This window comes from Plectropomus leopardus, chromosome 8 (assembly GCF_008729295.1).
Source record: "Plectropomus leopardus isolate mb chromosome 8, YSFRI_Pleo_2.0, whole genome shotgun sequence".
Lineage (NCBI taxonomy): Eukaryota > Metazoa > Chordata > Actinopteri > Perciformes > Serranidae > Plectropomus > Plectropomus leopardus.
Genome location: NC_056470.1, coordinates 5667830 through 5683987, shown reverse-complemented (window position 1 = coordinate 5683987; position 16158 = coordinate 5667830).

Below are 16158 nucleotides of genomic sequence, written 5' to 3'. Positions count from 1 at the left end.
TATAAGAGAGAATTCAATACATAGTCGTTCAACCCATGCATAGGTTGAGTCAATAGTTCCAGTTCAACTAAATTATTCTGAGAATATGTAGGTATGCTCATGAATCGTCACATATACGTTTTAAATATGCTGTAAACTTTCTGTTGGCGGACTATTCACAGTGTTTTGCCCAAAACTCAGCCAGCCCAAGACCAAACTACAAAGGGGTAAGCTCAGCCTGCAGGCCAATAAAATACTCTTTTCCTAAAGTAACATGAGCAATTAAATATAAAATAGTATCTGAGCAACATCATACAAGGATGTACTAATGTGACCACATGGGGGCACTGTCTCCATGTGCTTTCACTGACAGAAATGGATCTGCAGAGTTGAGTCTTCAGTCCACTGTACCTAAAATCTACCCTAACTTTACATTTTAATGCTTCAGCATCATAGTCATAGTTTATATATATATATTATAGTATTTAAATAACATTATGGCTAGATTATAAATATCTGTTGTATGTGTTATAGAGAAGAAAAGTACTACTGTTATGAGCTGTTTCTTTAAAGGTCCAGTGCATCAGATTTAGAGGCATCTGTGGGCAGAAATAGTACTTAACATTTATAGCTATGTTTTTTTTTGTTTCCTTAAAATGAGCCGTTTCTATCTACATATGGAGCGCATTCCACTGAGTCTGCCATGTTGTTTCTACAGTCGCCCAAAATGGTCATGGACCCATTTCTGTTTTCTCATTTTCGCACGAGGTAGTGTTTTAGTTTGGCTATTTCACCACTAGATGGCACTAAATCCTTCACTCTGGACCTTTAACTATTGAGTATAGTTTGACTTTGGTGTTTAACTATATCAACCAAGATCAGATTACAGTTTTAAATTTTACAGTATAACTTTGGGTACTTTAGGGTGTATTGCAAGGAATCAAATAGCAGTGTTATGAACTAAGACTTGTCAGGCTCAGGTTAAAGGGAAGGTCTGCTGAATGTGGATTAATCAGTTGCTTCTCTTGTTTTAAGGAATCCTTTAGCCTTTTTCAAAAATTAACAATATATTCAAGGCTGTTTTTTGTTTCAGATTGACATCTTTAGTCAGAATCAGTGGGCTTAGGACAGAGAGCTACAGACAGACTGGAGAATGCTGAATATTAGAAAATATTGAGAGAAACAGATCTTTTCTTTAGGAGACATTTTGGCTTTACTTTGCAGAAAAAGCACAGGGGTAACTGATAACTTTAGAAATGACTGGAGTGTATTTGGTATTGTGCATGCTGACTCACTGGCTTATTAAGACCACTTGGTGGAACTGAGACAGCAGCAATTAAATTAACTTTTTTTGTGCTTTTCCTGCTATGACAACTTTAAATGTCTACGAAGAAAAGGGCCTATTGTTGGTTCTGGTCTTTTTCCATTGAATTTGTGGATAAAAATCTATTATATTGCCAGACTCAGAATGTCACAGAGGCCTAATGCAAATGTATCTGCCAAGGCCCTCTCTTTAGAGACAGTTTCATTTCATTTCCATTGATGAATGACTGTGGCCTACCTTCAGGAGAGATTTGATAAATTACACAAGTCCGGATATTTACTTACAGCAACCCAAAATGCCACATTGTCTACCACATAAAAAATGAAGCTGGAATGCAATGTCAACATAGATATTCAAAAGTGTTTGCAGTAGGCCTTCAAATACTCTAGTTTTAGAGCCTGTTCATGTCTCAGAGATTGGTACTTGGGACAATGAAGATCAGATGAAGACTAAAGTATGACAAAAAGTCAAAATATATCATGTCCAAAAAAGTGCTTAAAACAACTGAAAACTGCATAAAATAGCCTGCAGAGACACGTCATAGCACTGCTATATTATATATTTTTGTTTTTGTTTATTTTGTTATTCTCGATAGAAACCTATTTCGAATTCACACACACACACACACACACACACACACACACACCTAGATAAATTGTACCAGAGACCTTTTTAAAGTAAAAAAAAATACTAAAACATTTGTAGCTTACTTTTTTCCACTAAAGAATGTGAAGATGCTTTGAAGCAAATATTCAAAGTGACACCCACCTCAGGCCCACTGGATTGCAGATGTTTTCTGCCCGACACATTTCTTAACACAAGATTTAAAGAAAAAAACCTCCTTTGTTGAAATTGATGTTTTGACGGAGAATATTCCTAAACTTCGTATCGTAATTTGTCCTTTAGGTTGAGGTAGTGAATGACTTTAGGTGGCTGAATACGTAAGGCATCTCGTTTTATGTATGATGAAAAAAACATTGATTGGATGTTTTCAAGTTCTAAAGTATGTTATGCATTTTGAAGTAATCTCACGAGTCATGGGAAAATCCCAATTTGTCACAACAGCCCAAAACACTCTAATATGGCATGTGGAAAAAAACGCCTAAAATGCAAGGCAATGTATGGCAAAAATGTCAAAATATGACATGTCCCAAAAACAGCTGAAAACTGTTGAAAACTACACAATATAGCCTGTCGAGAAATGCCATGACATAGAATGTTGCAAAAATATCCAAAAACACTGTGACATGGCATGTTGAAAGAACAACCCAAAAGGTGAAGCTATACTAAGGCAAAAGTGTTGAACTGCTGAAAACTGCATAAAATAGCCTACCGAGTCAGGCCATAGCATTGAGTGTTACAAAAGCGGCCCAAAACTCTCTTATATGGCATGTGGAAAAAACAACCCAAAAGGCAAAGCTATAGCAAGGCAAAAATGTCAAAATATGACATGTCCTAAACTCTGGTGATAAGCGCTGAAAACTGAATAAACTAGCCTGCCGAGATACGCCATAGCATAGAATGTTGCAAAAATATCCCCAAACACTTTAATATGGCATGTGAAAAAAAACACCCAAAAGGCAAGGCTATACTATATCGAAAAATTTCAAAATATATTTCCCTAAAACAAAAGAGAATGGCAAAGAATAGCATAAAATAGCGTGCAGAGACATGCCATAGCATAGAATGTTGCAAAACTGTCCAAAACTCTCTTATATGACATGTGGAAAAAACGACCCAAATTGCAAGATGATAGTATGGCAAAAATGTTAAAATGTGACATGTCCCAAAAACTGGTGATGGTCGCTGAAAAATGCATAAAATGTCCTGCCGAGACACGCCGTAGCATAAAAAGTTGCAAAAAGGGCCAAAAACACCCAAATGTGGCATGTGAAAAAAAAAGACAGAAAAAGCAAGGCTATAGTATGGCAAAAATGTCAAAATGTGACACGTCCCAAAAACAGCTTAAAAACCACATTAAACCACATAAAATAGCCTGTGGAGACACGCCATAGCAAAGAAAGTTGCAAAAATTGCCAACAACAGCATCATTTGGCATGTGGAAAAAATGACTGAAAAAGCAAGACAAAATCAGTTAAAAAACACATTAAAAAAAAAATTAAAGCACATGAAATAGCTGTCTAAGACACGCCATAGCAAAGAAAGTTGCAAAAAAGGCAAAAAATAGCATAATTTGGCATGTGGAAAAACTGACTGAAAAAGAAAGGCTATAGTATGGCAAAAATGTCCAAATATGACATTTCCCAAAAACACCTAAAAACCACATTATACCACATAACATAGCCGTCTATGACACGCTATAGCAAAGAAACTTGCAAGAAGGGCCAAAGCAGCGTAATTTGGTATGTAATTTGGCATAAAAACCACATTAAACCACATGAAATATGTATCTAAGACACGCCATAGCAAAGACAGTTGCAAAAAAGTTCCAAAAACAGCATTATTTTGGCATGTGGAAAAAATGACAGAAAAAAAAAAAAAGTATATACTATAGTATGGCAAAAATGTCAAAATGTGTCTTGTTCCAAAAAAATCTAAAAACCACATTAAACCACAGAAAATAGCCTGTGGAGACACGCCATAGCAAAGAAAGTTGCAAAAAGAGCCAAGAACAGCCTAATTTAGCATGTGGAAAAAATGACGGAAAAAGCAAGGCTATAGTATGGCAAAAATGTCCAAATAAGACACGTCCAAAAAACAGCTAAAAACCACATTAAACCACATAAAATAGCCTTCTAAGACACACCATAGTAAAGAAAGTTGTAAAATTGGCAGAAAATAGCATAATTTTGCAAGTGGAAAAACTGAATAAAAAAGCAAGGCTATAGTATGGCAAAAATGTCAAAATATGACATGTCCTAAAAACAGCTAAAAACCACATTAAACCACAGGAAATAGCCTTCTAAGACACGCCATAGCAAAGAAAGTTGCAAAAATTACCAACAACAGCATTATTTCGCATGTGGAAAAAATGACTGAAAAAGCAAGGCTATAGTATGGCAAAAATGTCCAAATAAGACATGTCCCAAAAACAGTTAAAAATGACATTAAACCTACATAAAATAGCCTTCTAAGACACGCCATAGCAAAGAAAAGTTGAAAAAGGCCAAAAAAATAGCTAATTTAGCATGTGGAAAAAATGACGGAAAAAGCAAGGCTATAGTATGGCAAAAATGTCAAATAATGACATGTCCCAAAAAAACAGCTAAAAACCACATTAAAAACCACATAAAAAATAGCCTTCTAAGACACGCCATAGCAAAAAAGTTTAAAAAGGGCAAAAAACAGCCTAATTTGACATATTGAAAAAATGACCGAAAAAGCAAGGCTATAGTATGGCAAAAATGTCAAAATGTGACATGTCCCAAAAAAAGCTAAAAAACCACATTAAACCACAGAAAATAGCCTTCTAAGACAGGCCATAGCAAAGAAAGTTGCAAAAAGAGCCAAAACAGCCTAATTTAGCATATGGAAAAAATGACGGAAAAAGCAAGGCTATAGTATGGCAAAAATGTCAAAATGTGACATGTCCCAAAAAAACAGCTAAAAAATGACATTAAACCACATAAAATAGCCTTCTAAGACACGCCATAGCAAAGAAAGTTGTAAAATGGGCAAAAAATAGCATAATTTTGCATGTGGAAAAAATGACTAAAAAAGCAAGGCTATAGTATGGCAAAAATGTCAAAATATGACATGTCCTAAAAACAGCTAAAAACCACATTAAACCACAAAAAAAATAGCCTTCTAAGACACGCCATAGCAAAGAAAGTTGCAAAAAGGTCCAAAAAAAGCCTAATTTAGCATGTGGAAAAAATGACGGAAAAAGCAAGGCAAAAATGTCAAAATATGACATGTCCTAAAAACAGCTAAAAAACACATTAAACCACAGGAAATAGCCTTCTAAGACACGCCATAGCAAAGAAAGTTTCAAAAATTGCCAAAAAACAGCCTAATTTGGCATGTGGAAAAAATGACGGAAAAAGCAAGGCTATAGTATGGCAAAAATGTCAAAATATGACATGTCCTAAAAACAGCTAAAAAACACATTAAACCACATAAATAGCCTTCTAAGACACGCCATAGCAAAGAAAGTTGCAAAAATTACCAACAACAGCATTAATTTCGCATGTGGAAAAAAATGACTGAAAAAGCAAGGCTATAGTATGGCAAAAATGTCAAAATAAGACATGTCCCAAAAACAGTCTAAAAACCACATTAAACCACATAAAATAGCCTTCTAAGACACGCCATAGCAAAAAAAAAGTTGCAAAAACAGCCAAAAACAGCCTAATTTAGCATACTGAAAAAAATGACCGAAAAAGCAAGGGCTATAGTATGGCAAAAATGTCCAAATAAAACATGTCCCAAAAACAGCTAAAAACCACATTAAACCACATAAAATAGCCTTCTAAGACACGCCATAGCAAAGAAAGTTGTAAAAAAGGGCAAAAAAAAAATAGCATAATTTGGCATGTGGAAAAAAACTGACAGAAAAAGCAAGGCTATAGTATGGCAAAAATGTCAAAATATGACATGTCCCAAAAAAATGCTAAAAAACAAGCATTAAACCACATGAAACAGCCTGTGGAGACACACCATAGTAAAAGAAAGTTGCAAAAATTGGCAGAAAAACAGCATAATTTTGCATGTGGAAAAAATGACCGAAAAGCAAGGCTATAGTATGGCAAAAATGTCAAAATATGACATGTCCCAAAAAACAGCTAAAAAAACCACATTAAACCACAGGAAATAGCCTTCTAAGACACGCCATAGCAAAGAAAGTTGCAAAAATTACCAAAAACAGCATTATTTGCATGTGGAAAAAATGACTGAAAAAGCAAGGCTATAGTATGGCAAAAATGTCCAAATAAGACATGTCCCAAAAACAGTTAAAAATGACATTAAACTACACAAAATAGCCTTCTAAGACACGCCATAGCAAAGAAAGTTGCAAAAAGAGCCAAAAATAGCCTAATTTAGCATGTGGAAAAAATGACGGAAAAAGCAAGGCTATAGTATGGCAAAAATGTCCAAATAAGACATGTCCCAAAAACAGCTAAAAACCACATTAAACCACATAAAATAGCCTTCTAAGACACGCCATAGCAAAAAAGTTGCAAAAAAGGGCAAAAAAACAGCATAATTTGACATATTGAAAAAAATGACCGAAAAAGCAAGGCTATAGTATGGCAAAAATGTCAAAATGTGACATGTTCCAAAAAAAGCTAAAAACCACATTAAACCACAGAAAATAGCCTTCTAAGACACATGCCATAGCAAAGAAAGTTGCAAAAAGGGCCAAAAACAGCCAGCAAATTTAGCATGTGGAAAAAAATGACGAAAAAAAGCAAGGCTATAGTATGGCAAAAATGTCAAAATGTGACATGTCCCAAAAACAGTTAAAAAATGACATTAAACCACATAAAATAGCCTTCTAAGACACACCATAGTAAAGAAAGTTGCAAAATTGGCAGAAAATAGCATAATTTTGCATGTGGAAAAAAATGACTAAAAAAGCAAGGCTATAGTATGGCAAAAATGTCAAAATATGACATGTCCCAAAAAACAGCTAAAAACCACATTAAAACAAATTAAATAGCCTTCTAAGACACGCCATAGCAAAGAAAGTTGCAAAAAGGTCCAAAAAAAGCCTAATTTAGCATGTGGAAAAAATGACGAAAAAAGCAAGGCTATAGTATGGCAAAAATGTCAAAATATGACATGTCCTAAAAACAGCTAAAAAACACATTAAACCACAGGAAAATAGCCTTCTAAGACACGCCATAGCAAAGAAAGTTGCAAAAATGCCAAAAACAGCATTATTTGGCATGTGGAAAAAAATGACGGAAAAAAGCAAGGCTATAGTATGGCAAAAATGTCAAAATATGACATGTCCTAAAAACAGCTAAAAAAACACATTAAACCACAGGAAATAGCCTTCTAAGACACGCCATAGCAAAGAAAGTTGCAAAAAGGGCAAAAAATAGCATAATTTGGCATGTGGAAAAAATGACAGAAAAAGCAAGGCTATAGTATGGCAAAAATGTCAAAATATGACATGTCCCAAAAAAAAGCTAAAAACCACATTAAACCACATGAAACAGCCTTCTAAGACACGCCATAGCAAAGAAAGTTGCAAAAATCGCCAAAAAAAACAGCATTATTTGGCATGTGGAAAAAATGACAGAAAAAGCAAGGCTATAGTATGGCAAAAATGTCAAAATGTGTCCTAAAAAAACAGCTAAAAAAACATTAAACCACATAAAATAGCCTTCTAAGACACGCCATAGCAAAGAAAGTTGCAAAAAGAGCCAAAAACAGCCTAATTTTAGCATGTGGAAAAAATGACGGAAAAAGCAAGGCTATAGTATGGCAAAAATGTCCAAATATGACATGTCCCAAAAACAGCTAAAAACGACATTAAACACACAAAAATAGCCTTCTAAGACACGCCATAGCAAAGAAAGTTGCAAAAAGGGCAAAAAAACACATAATTTGGCATGTGGAAAAAAATGACTGAAAAAGCAAGGCTATAGTATGGCAAAAATGTCAAAATATGACATGTCCCAAAAACAGCTAAAAACGACATTAAACCACAGAAAATAGCCTTACTAAGACACGCCATAGCAAAGAAAGTTGCAAAAAGGGAAAAAAACAGCATAATTTCGCATGTGGAAAAAATGACTAAAAAAGCAAGGCTATAGTATGGCAAAAATGTCAAAATAGACATGTCCTAAAAACAGCTAAAAAACACATTAAACCACAGGAAAATAGCCTTCTAAGACACGCCTAGCAAAGAAAGTTGCAAAAAGGTCCAAAAAAAGTCATAATTTAGCATGTTTGAAAAAATGACTGAAAAAGCAAGGCTATAGTATGGCAAAAATGTCAAAATGTGACATGTTCCAAAAAACAGCTAAAAACCACATTAAACCACAGAAAAATAGCCTTCTAAGACATGCCATAGCAAAGAAAGTTGCAAAAAGAGCCAAAAAAACAGCCTAATTTAGCATATGGAAAAAATGACCGAAAAAGCAAGGCTATAGTATGGCAAAAATGTCAAATATGACATGTCCCAAAAAACAGCTTAAAAACCACATTAAACCACAAATTAAATAGCCTTCTAAGACACGCCATAGCAAAGAAAGTTGCAAAAAGGTCCAAAAACAGCATTATTTGGCATGTTGAAAAAATGATGGAAAAAGCAAGGCTATAGTATGGCAAAAATTCAAAATATGACATTTCCCAAAAACAGCTAAAAACCACATTAAACCACAGGAAAATAGCCTTCTAAGACACGCCATAGCAAAGAAAGTTGCAAAAAGAACCAAAAACAGCCTAATTTAGCATGTGGAAAAAATGACGGAAAAAGCAAGGCTATAGTATGGCAAAAATGTCAAAATGACATGTCCAAAAAAAGCTAAAAACCACATTAAACCACATAAAATAGCCTTCTAAGACACGCCATAGCAAAGAAAGTTGCAAAAATTGCCAAAAACAGCATTATTTTGGCATGTTGAAAAAAAATGACAGAAAAAGCAAGGCTATAGTATGGCAAAAATGTCAAAATGTGACATGTCCCAAAAACAGCTAAAAACCACATTAAACCACATAAAATAGCCTTCTAAGACACACCATAGCAAAGAAAGTTGCAAAAAGAGCCAAAAACAGCCTAATTTAGCATGTGAAAAAATGACCGAAAAAGCAAGGCTATAGTATGGCAAAAATGTCAAAATATGACATGTCCTAAAAACAAAAAACAGCTAAAAAACACATTAAACCACATAAAATAGCCTTCTAAGACACGCCATAGCAAAGAAAGTTGCAAAAAAGAGCCAAAAAACAGCCTAATTTATCGTATGTGAAAAAAAATGACTGAAAAATCAAGGCTATAGTATGGCAAAAATGTCAAAATGTGACATGTCCCAAAAACAGCTAAAAACCACATTAAACCACATAAAAAAATAGCCTTTTAAGACACGCCATAGCAAAGAAAGTTGCAAAAAGGGCAAAAAATAGCATAATTTGGCATGTGGAAAAAAAACTGACGAAAAAGCAAGGCTATAGTATGGCAAAAATGTCCAAAATATGACATGTCCCAAAAACAGCTAAAAACGACATTAAACCAAAGAAAAATAGCCTTACTAAGACACGCCATAGCAAAGAAAGTTGCAAAAAGGGAAAAAAAACAGCATAATTTCGCATGTGGAAAAAATGACTAAAAAAGCAAGGCTATAGTATGGCAAAAATGTCAAATAAGACATGTCCCAAAAACAGCTAAAAAACACATTAAACCACAGGAAAATAGCCTTCTAAGACACGCCATAGCAAAGAAAGTTGCAAAAAGGTCCAAAAAAAGCCTAATTTAGCATGTTGAAAAAAATGACTGAAAAAAGCAAGGCTATAGTATGGCAAAAATGTCAAAATGACATGTCCAAAAACAGCTAAAAACCACATTAAAAAACCACAGAAAATAGCCTTCTAAGACATGCCATAGCAAAGAAAGTTGCAAAAAAGGGCAAAAAACAGCATAATTTCGCATGTGGAAAAAAACTGACTGAAAAAAGCAAGGCTATAGTATGGCAAAAATGTCAAAATATGACATGTCCTAAAAACAGCTAAAAATGACATTAAACCACACAAAATAGCCTGTGGAGACACGCCATAGCAAAGAAAGTTGCAAAAATTGCAAAAAACAGCATTAATTTGGCATGTGGAAAAAATGACGGAAAAAGCAAGGCTATAGTATGGCAAAAATGTCAAAATATGACATGTCCCAAAAACAGCTAAAAACCACATTAAACCAAATTAAAATAGCCTTCTAAGACACGCCATAGCAAAGAAAGTTGCAAAAAGAGCCAATAACAGCATAATTTAGCATGTGGAAAAAATGACCGAAAAAGCAAGGCTATAGTATGGCAAAAATGTCAAAAATGACATGTCCCAAAAACAGCTAAAAACCACATTAAACCACATAAAAAAATAGCCTTCTAAGACACACCATAGCAAAGAAAGTTGAAAAAAGGGCAAAAAATATCATAATTTCGCATGTGTGAAAAAATGACTGAAAAAGCAAGGCTATAGTATGGCAAAAATGTCAAAATGTGACATGTTCCAAAAAAGCTAAAAACCACCACATTAAACCAGCAAAAAAGCCTTCTAAGACACGCCATAGCAAAGAAAGTTGCAAAAAAAAGGCAAAAAAAAATAGCATAATTTGGCATGTGGAAAAAAAAATGACTGAAAAAAAAGGCTATAGTATGGCAAAAATGTCAAAATATGACATGTCCTAAAAACAGCTAAAAAAAACCACATTAAACCACAGAAAAATAGCCTTCTAAGACACGCCATAGCAAAGAAAGTTGCAAAAAGGCCAAAAAAGCCTAATTTTGGCATGTGGAAAAAATGACAGAAAAAGCAAGGCTATAGTATGGCAAAAATGTCAAAATATGACATGTCCCAAAAACAGCTAAAAAACCATTAAACCACATAAAAATAGCCTGTGGAGACACGCCATAGCAAAGAAAAGTTGCAAAAAGGCCAAAAACAGCCTAATTTAGCATGTGGAAAAAATGACGGAAAAAGCAAGGCTATAGTATGGCAAAAATGTCAAAATATGACATGTCCTAAAAACAGCTAAAAAAAACATTAAAACTGCATAAAATAGCCTTCTAAGACACGCCATAGCAAAGAAAGTTGCAAAAAGGCAAAAAAAAAGCATAATTTTTGGCATGTGGAAAAAATGACTGAAAAAGCAAGGCTATAGTATGGCAAAAATGTCAAAATATGACATGTCCTAAAAACAGCTAAAAAACACATTAAACCACATAAAAATAGCCTTCTAAGACACACCATAGCAAAGAAAAAGTGCAAAAATTGCCAAAAACAGCATAATTTGGCATGTGGAAAAAATGACAGAAAAAGCAAGGCTATAGTATGGCAAAAATGTCAAAATAAGACATGTCCCAAAAACAGCTTAAAAAACACACATTAAACCACATAAAATAGCCTTCTAAGACACACCATAGCAAAGAAAGTTGCAAAAAGGGCAAAAAAAGCATAATTTGCATGTGGAAAAAAATGATTGAAAAAAGCAAGGCTATAGTATGGCAAAAATGTCAAAATATGACATGTCCCAAAAAAACAGCTAAAAACCACATTAAACCACATAAAATAGCCTTCTAAGACACACCCATAGCAAAGAAAGTTGCAAAAAGAGCCAAAAACAGCCTAATATCGTGTGAAAAAATGACTGAAAAAGCAAGGCTATAGTATGGCAAAAATGTCAAAATATGACATGTCCCAAAAACAGCTAAAAACCACATTAAACCACATAAAATAGCCTTTAAGACACACGCCATAGCAAAGAAAGTTGCAAAAAGGGCAAAAAAACAGCATAATTTGGCATGTGGAAAAAATGACTGACTGAAAAAGCAAGGCTATAGTATGGCAAAAATGTCAAAATATATGACATGTCCCAAAAACAGCTAAAAACCACATTAAACCACATAAAATAGCCTTCTAAGACACACCCATAGCAAAGAAAGTTGCAAAAATTGCCAAAAAACAGCATTATTTGGCATGTAGAAAAAATGACCGAAAAAAGCAAGGCTATAGTATGGCAAAAATGTCAAAATGTGACATGTCCCAAAAACAGTCAAAAAACATTAAAACCACATAAAATAGCCTTCTAAGACACACCCATAGCAAAGAAAGTTGTAACATGGGCAAAAAATACATAATTTGGCATGTGGAAAAAATGACTGAAAAAGCAAGGCTATAGTATGGCAAAAATGTCCAAATATGACATGTCCCAAAAAACAGCTAAAAACGACATTAAACCACAGAAAATAGCCTTACTAAGACACGCCATAGCAAAGAAAGTTGCAAAAAGGGAAAAAAACAGCATAATTTCGCAAGTGGAAAAAATGACCAAAAAAAAAGCAAGGCTATAGTATGGCAAAAATGTCCAAATAAGACATGTCCCAAAAAAAACAGCTAAAAAAAAAACACATTAAACCACATAAAATAGCCTTCTAAGACACGCCATAGCAAAGAAAGTTGCAAAAAGGTCCAAAAAAAGTCTATTTAGGCATGTGAAAAAATGACTGAAAAAGCAAGGCTATAGTATGGCAAAAATGTCAAAATATGACATGTTCCAAAAACAGCTAAAAACCACATTAAACCACAGATAAAAGCCTTCTAAGACATGCCATAGCAAAGAAAGTTGCAAAAAGGGCCAAAAAACAGCAATTTGCATGTGGAAAAAATGACCGAAAAAGCAAGGCTATAGTATGGCAAAAATGTCCAAAATGACATGTCCCAAAAAACAGCTAAAAACCACATTAAACCACAGAAAATAGCCTTACTAAGACACGCCATAGCAAAGAAAGTTGCAAAAAGGGAAAAAAACAGCATAATTTCGCAATGTGGAAAAAATGACTAAAAAAGCAAGGCTATAGTATGGCAAAAATGTCAAAATAAGACATGTCCTAAAAAAAGCTAAAAAACCACATTAAAAACCACAGGAAATAGCCTTCTAAGACACACGCCATAGCAAAGAAAGTTGCAAAAAGGGCAAAAAAAGCATAATTTTAGCGTATTGAAAAAAAATGACTGAAAAAGCAAGGCTATAGTATGGCAAAAATGTCAAAATGTGACATGTTCCAAAAAACAGCTAAAAACCACATTAAACCACATATAATAGCCTTCTAAGACATGCCATAGCAAAGAAAGTTGCAAAAAGGCAAAAAACAGCCTAATTTAGCATGGAAAAAAAACCGAAAAAGCAAGGCTATAGTATGGCAAAAATGTCAAAATATGACATGTCCCAAAAAACAGCTTAAAAAACTGCATTAAACCACAAAAAAATAGCCTTCTAAGACACGCCATAGCAAAGAAAGTTGCAAAAAGGTCCAAAAACAGCATATTTGGCATGTTGAAAAAATGATGAAAAAGCAAGGCTATAGTATGGCAAAAATTTCAAAATATGACATGTCCCAAAAAACAGCTAAAAACCACATTAAACCACAGGAAAATAGCCTTCTAAGACACGCCATAGCAAAGAAAGTTGCAAAAAGGAAAAAAAAACAGCCTAATTTAGCATGTGGAAAAAATGACGGAAAAAAAAGCAAGGCTATAGTATGGCAAAAATGTCAAAATAAGACATGTCCCAAAAAACAGCTAAAAACCACATTTAAACCACATAAAATAGCTTCTAAGACACGCCATAGCAAAGAAAGTTGCAAAAAGGGCAAAAAATAGCATAATTTGGCATGTTGAAAAAATGACCGAAAAAGCAAGGCTATAGTATGGCAAAAATGTCAAAATATGACATGTCCAAAAAAAGCTAAAAACCACATTAAACCACAGAAAATAGCCTTCTAAGACACGCCATATAGCAAAGAAAGTTGCAAAAAGGGACCAAAAACAGCATTATTTGGCATGTGGAAAAAATGACGGAAAAAAGCAAGGCTATAGTATGGCAAAAATGTCAAAATGTGACATGTCCCAAAAACAGCTAAAAACCACATTAAACCACATAAAATAGCCTTCTAAGACACACCATAGCAAAGAAAGTTGCAAAAAGAGCCAAAAAAGCATAATTTGCATGTGAAAAAATGACTGAAAAAGCAAGGCTATAGTATGGCAAAAATGTCAAAATGTGACATGTTCCAAAAACAGCTAAAAAACCACATTAAACCACAGATAAAATAGCCTTCTAAGACATGCCATAGCAAAGAAAGTTGCAAAAAGAGAGCCAAAACAGCCTAATTTAGCATATGGAAAAAATGACCAAAAAAAGCAAGGCTATAGTATGGCAAAAATGTCCAAATATGACATGTCCCAAAAACAGTTAAAAAACATTAAACCAAATTAAATAGCCTTCTAAGACACGCCATAGCAAAGAAAGTTGCAAAAAGGTCCAAAAACAGCATTATTTGGCATGTGGAAAAAATGATGGAAAAAAGCAAGGCTATAGTATGGCAAAAATTTCAAAATATGACATTTCCCAAAAAGAAGCTAAAAACCACATTAAACCACAGGAAATAGCCTTCTAAGACACGCCATAGCAAAGAAAGTTGCAAAAAGAGCCAAAAACAGCCTAATTTAGCATGTGGAAAAAATGACTGAAAAAGCAAGGCTATAGTATGGCAAAAATGTCAAAAATATGACATGTGTAAAAAACAGCTAAAAAACACATTAAACCACAGGAAATAGCCTTCTAAGACACGCCATAGCAAAGAAAGTTGCAAAAATTGGGCAAAAACAGCATATTTGGCATGTGGAAAAAATGACGGAAAAAAGCAAGGCTATAGTATGGCAAAAATGTCAAAATATGACATGTCCTAAAAAACAGCTAAAAACCACAAAAACCACATTGAATAGCCTTCTAAGACACGCCATAGCAAAGAAAGTTGCAAAAAGGCCAAGAACAGCCTAATTTAGCATGTGGAAAAAAAATGACTGAAAAAGCAAGGCTATAGTATGGCAAAAATGTCAAAAAAACATGTCCTAAAAAACAGCTAAAAACCACATTAAACCACATAAAAATAGCCTTCGAAGACACGCCATAGCAAAGAAAGTTGCAAAAAGGTCCAAAAAAAGCCTAATTTAGCATGTGGAAAAAAACTGACTGAAAAAGCAAGGCTATAGTATGGCAAAAATGTCAAAAAATGACATGTCCTAAAAACAGCTAAAAACCACAATAAACCAAATTGAATAGCCTTCTAAGACACGCCATAGCAAAGAAAGTTGCAAAAAGGGCAAAAATAATAATTTCACATGTGGAAAAAATGACTGAAAAAGCAAGGCTATAGTATGGCAAAAATGTCAAAATATGACATGTTCCAAAAAAAGCTAAAAACCACATTAAACCACAGATAATAGCCTTCTAAGACATGCCATAGCAAAGAAAGTTTCAAAAAGGTCCAAAAAACAGCATTATTTGGCATGTGGAAAAAATGACGGAAAAAGCAAGGCTATAGTATGGCAAAAATGTCAAAATATGTGACATGTCCCAAAAAACAGCTAAAAAACACATCAAAACCACATGAAATAGCCTTCTAAGACACGCCATAGCAAAGAAAGTTGCAAAAAGAGCCAAAACAGCCTAATTTGCGTATGTGAAAAAATGACGAAAAAAAAGCAAGGCTATAGTATGGCAAAAATGTCAAAATATGACATGTCCCAAAAAAGCTAAAAAACACATTAAACCACAGAAAATAGCCTTCTAAGACACCCATAGCAAAGAAAGTTGCAAAAAGGGCCAAAAACACTGCCGAATTTAGCATGTGGAAAAAATGACAGAAAAAGCAAGGCTATAGTATGGCAAAAATGTCAAAATATGACATGTCCCAAAAACAGATAAAAATGACATATAAAAACCACATAAAATAGCCTTGTAAGACACGCCATAGCAAAGAAAGTTGCAAAAAATGGCCAAAAAGCATAATTTGGCATGTGGAAAAAAAACGACGGAAAAAGCAAGGCTATAGTATGGCAAAAATGTCAAAAATGACATGTCCCAAAAAAAGCTAAAAACCACATTAAACCACATAAAATAGCCTTAAGACACGCCATAGCAAAGAAAGTTGCAAAAAGGCCAAAAACAGCCTAATTTGGCATGTGGAAAAAAATGACTGAAAAAAAGCAAGGCTATAGTATGGCAAAAATGTCAAAATAAGACATGTCCCAAAAACAGCTAAAAAACCACATTAAAACACATGAAATAGCCTGTGGAGACACACGCCATAGCAAGAAAGTTGCAAAAAATGGCCAAAAACAGCATTATTTGGCATGTTGTGGAAAAAAAACGACAGAAAAAGCAAGGC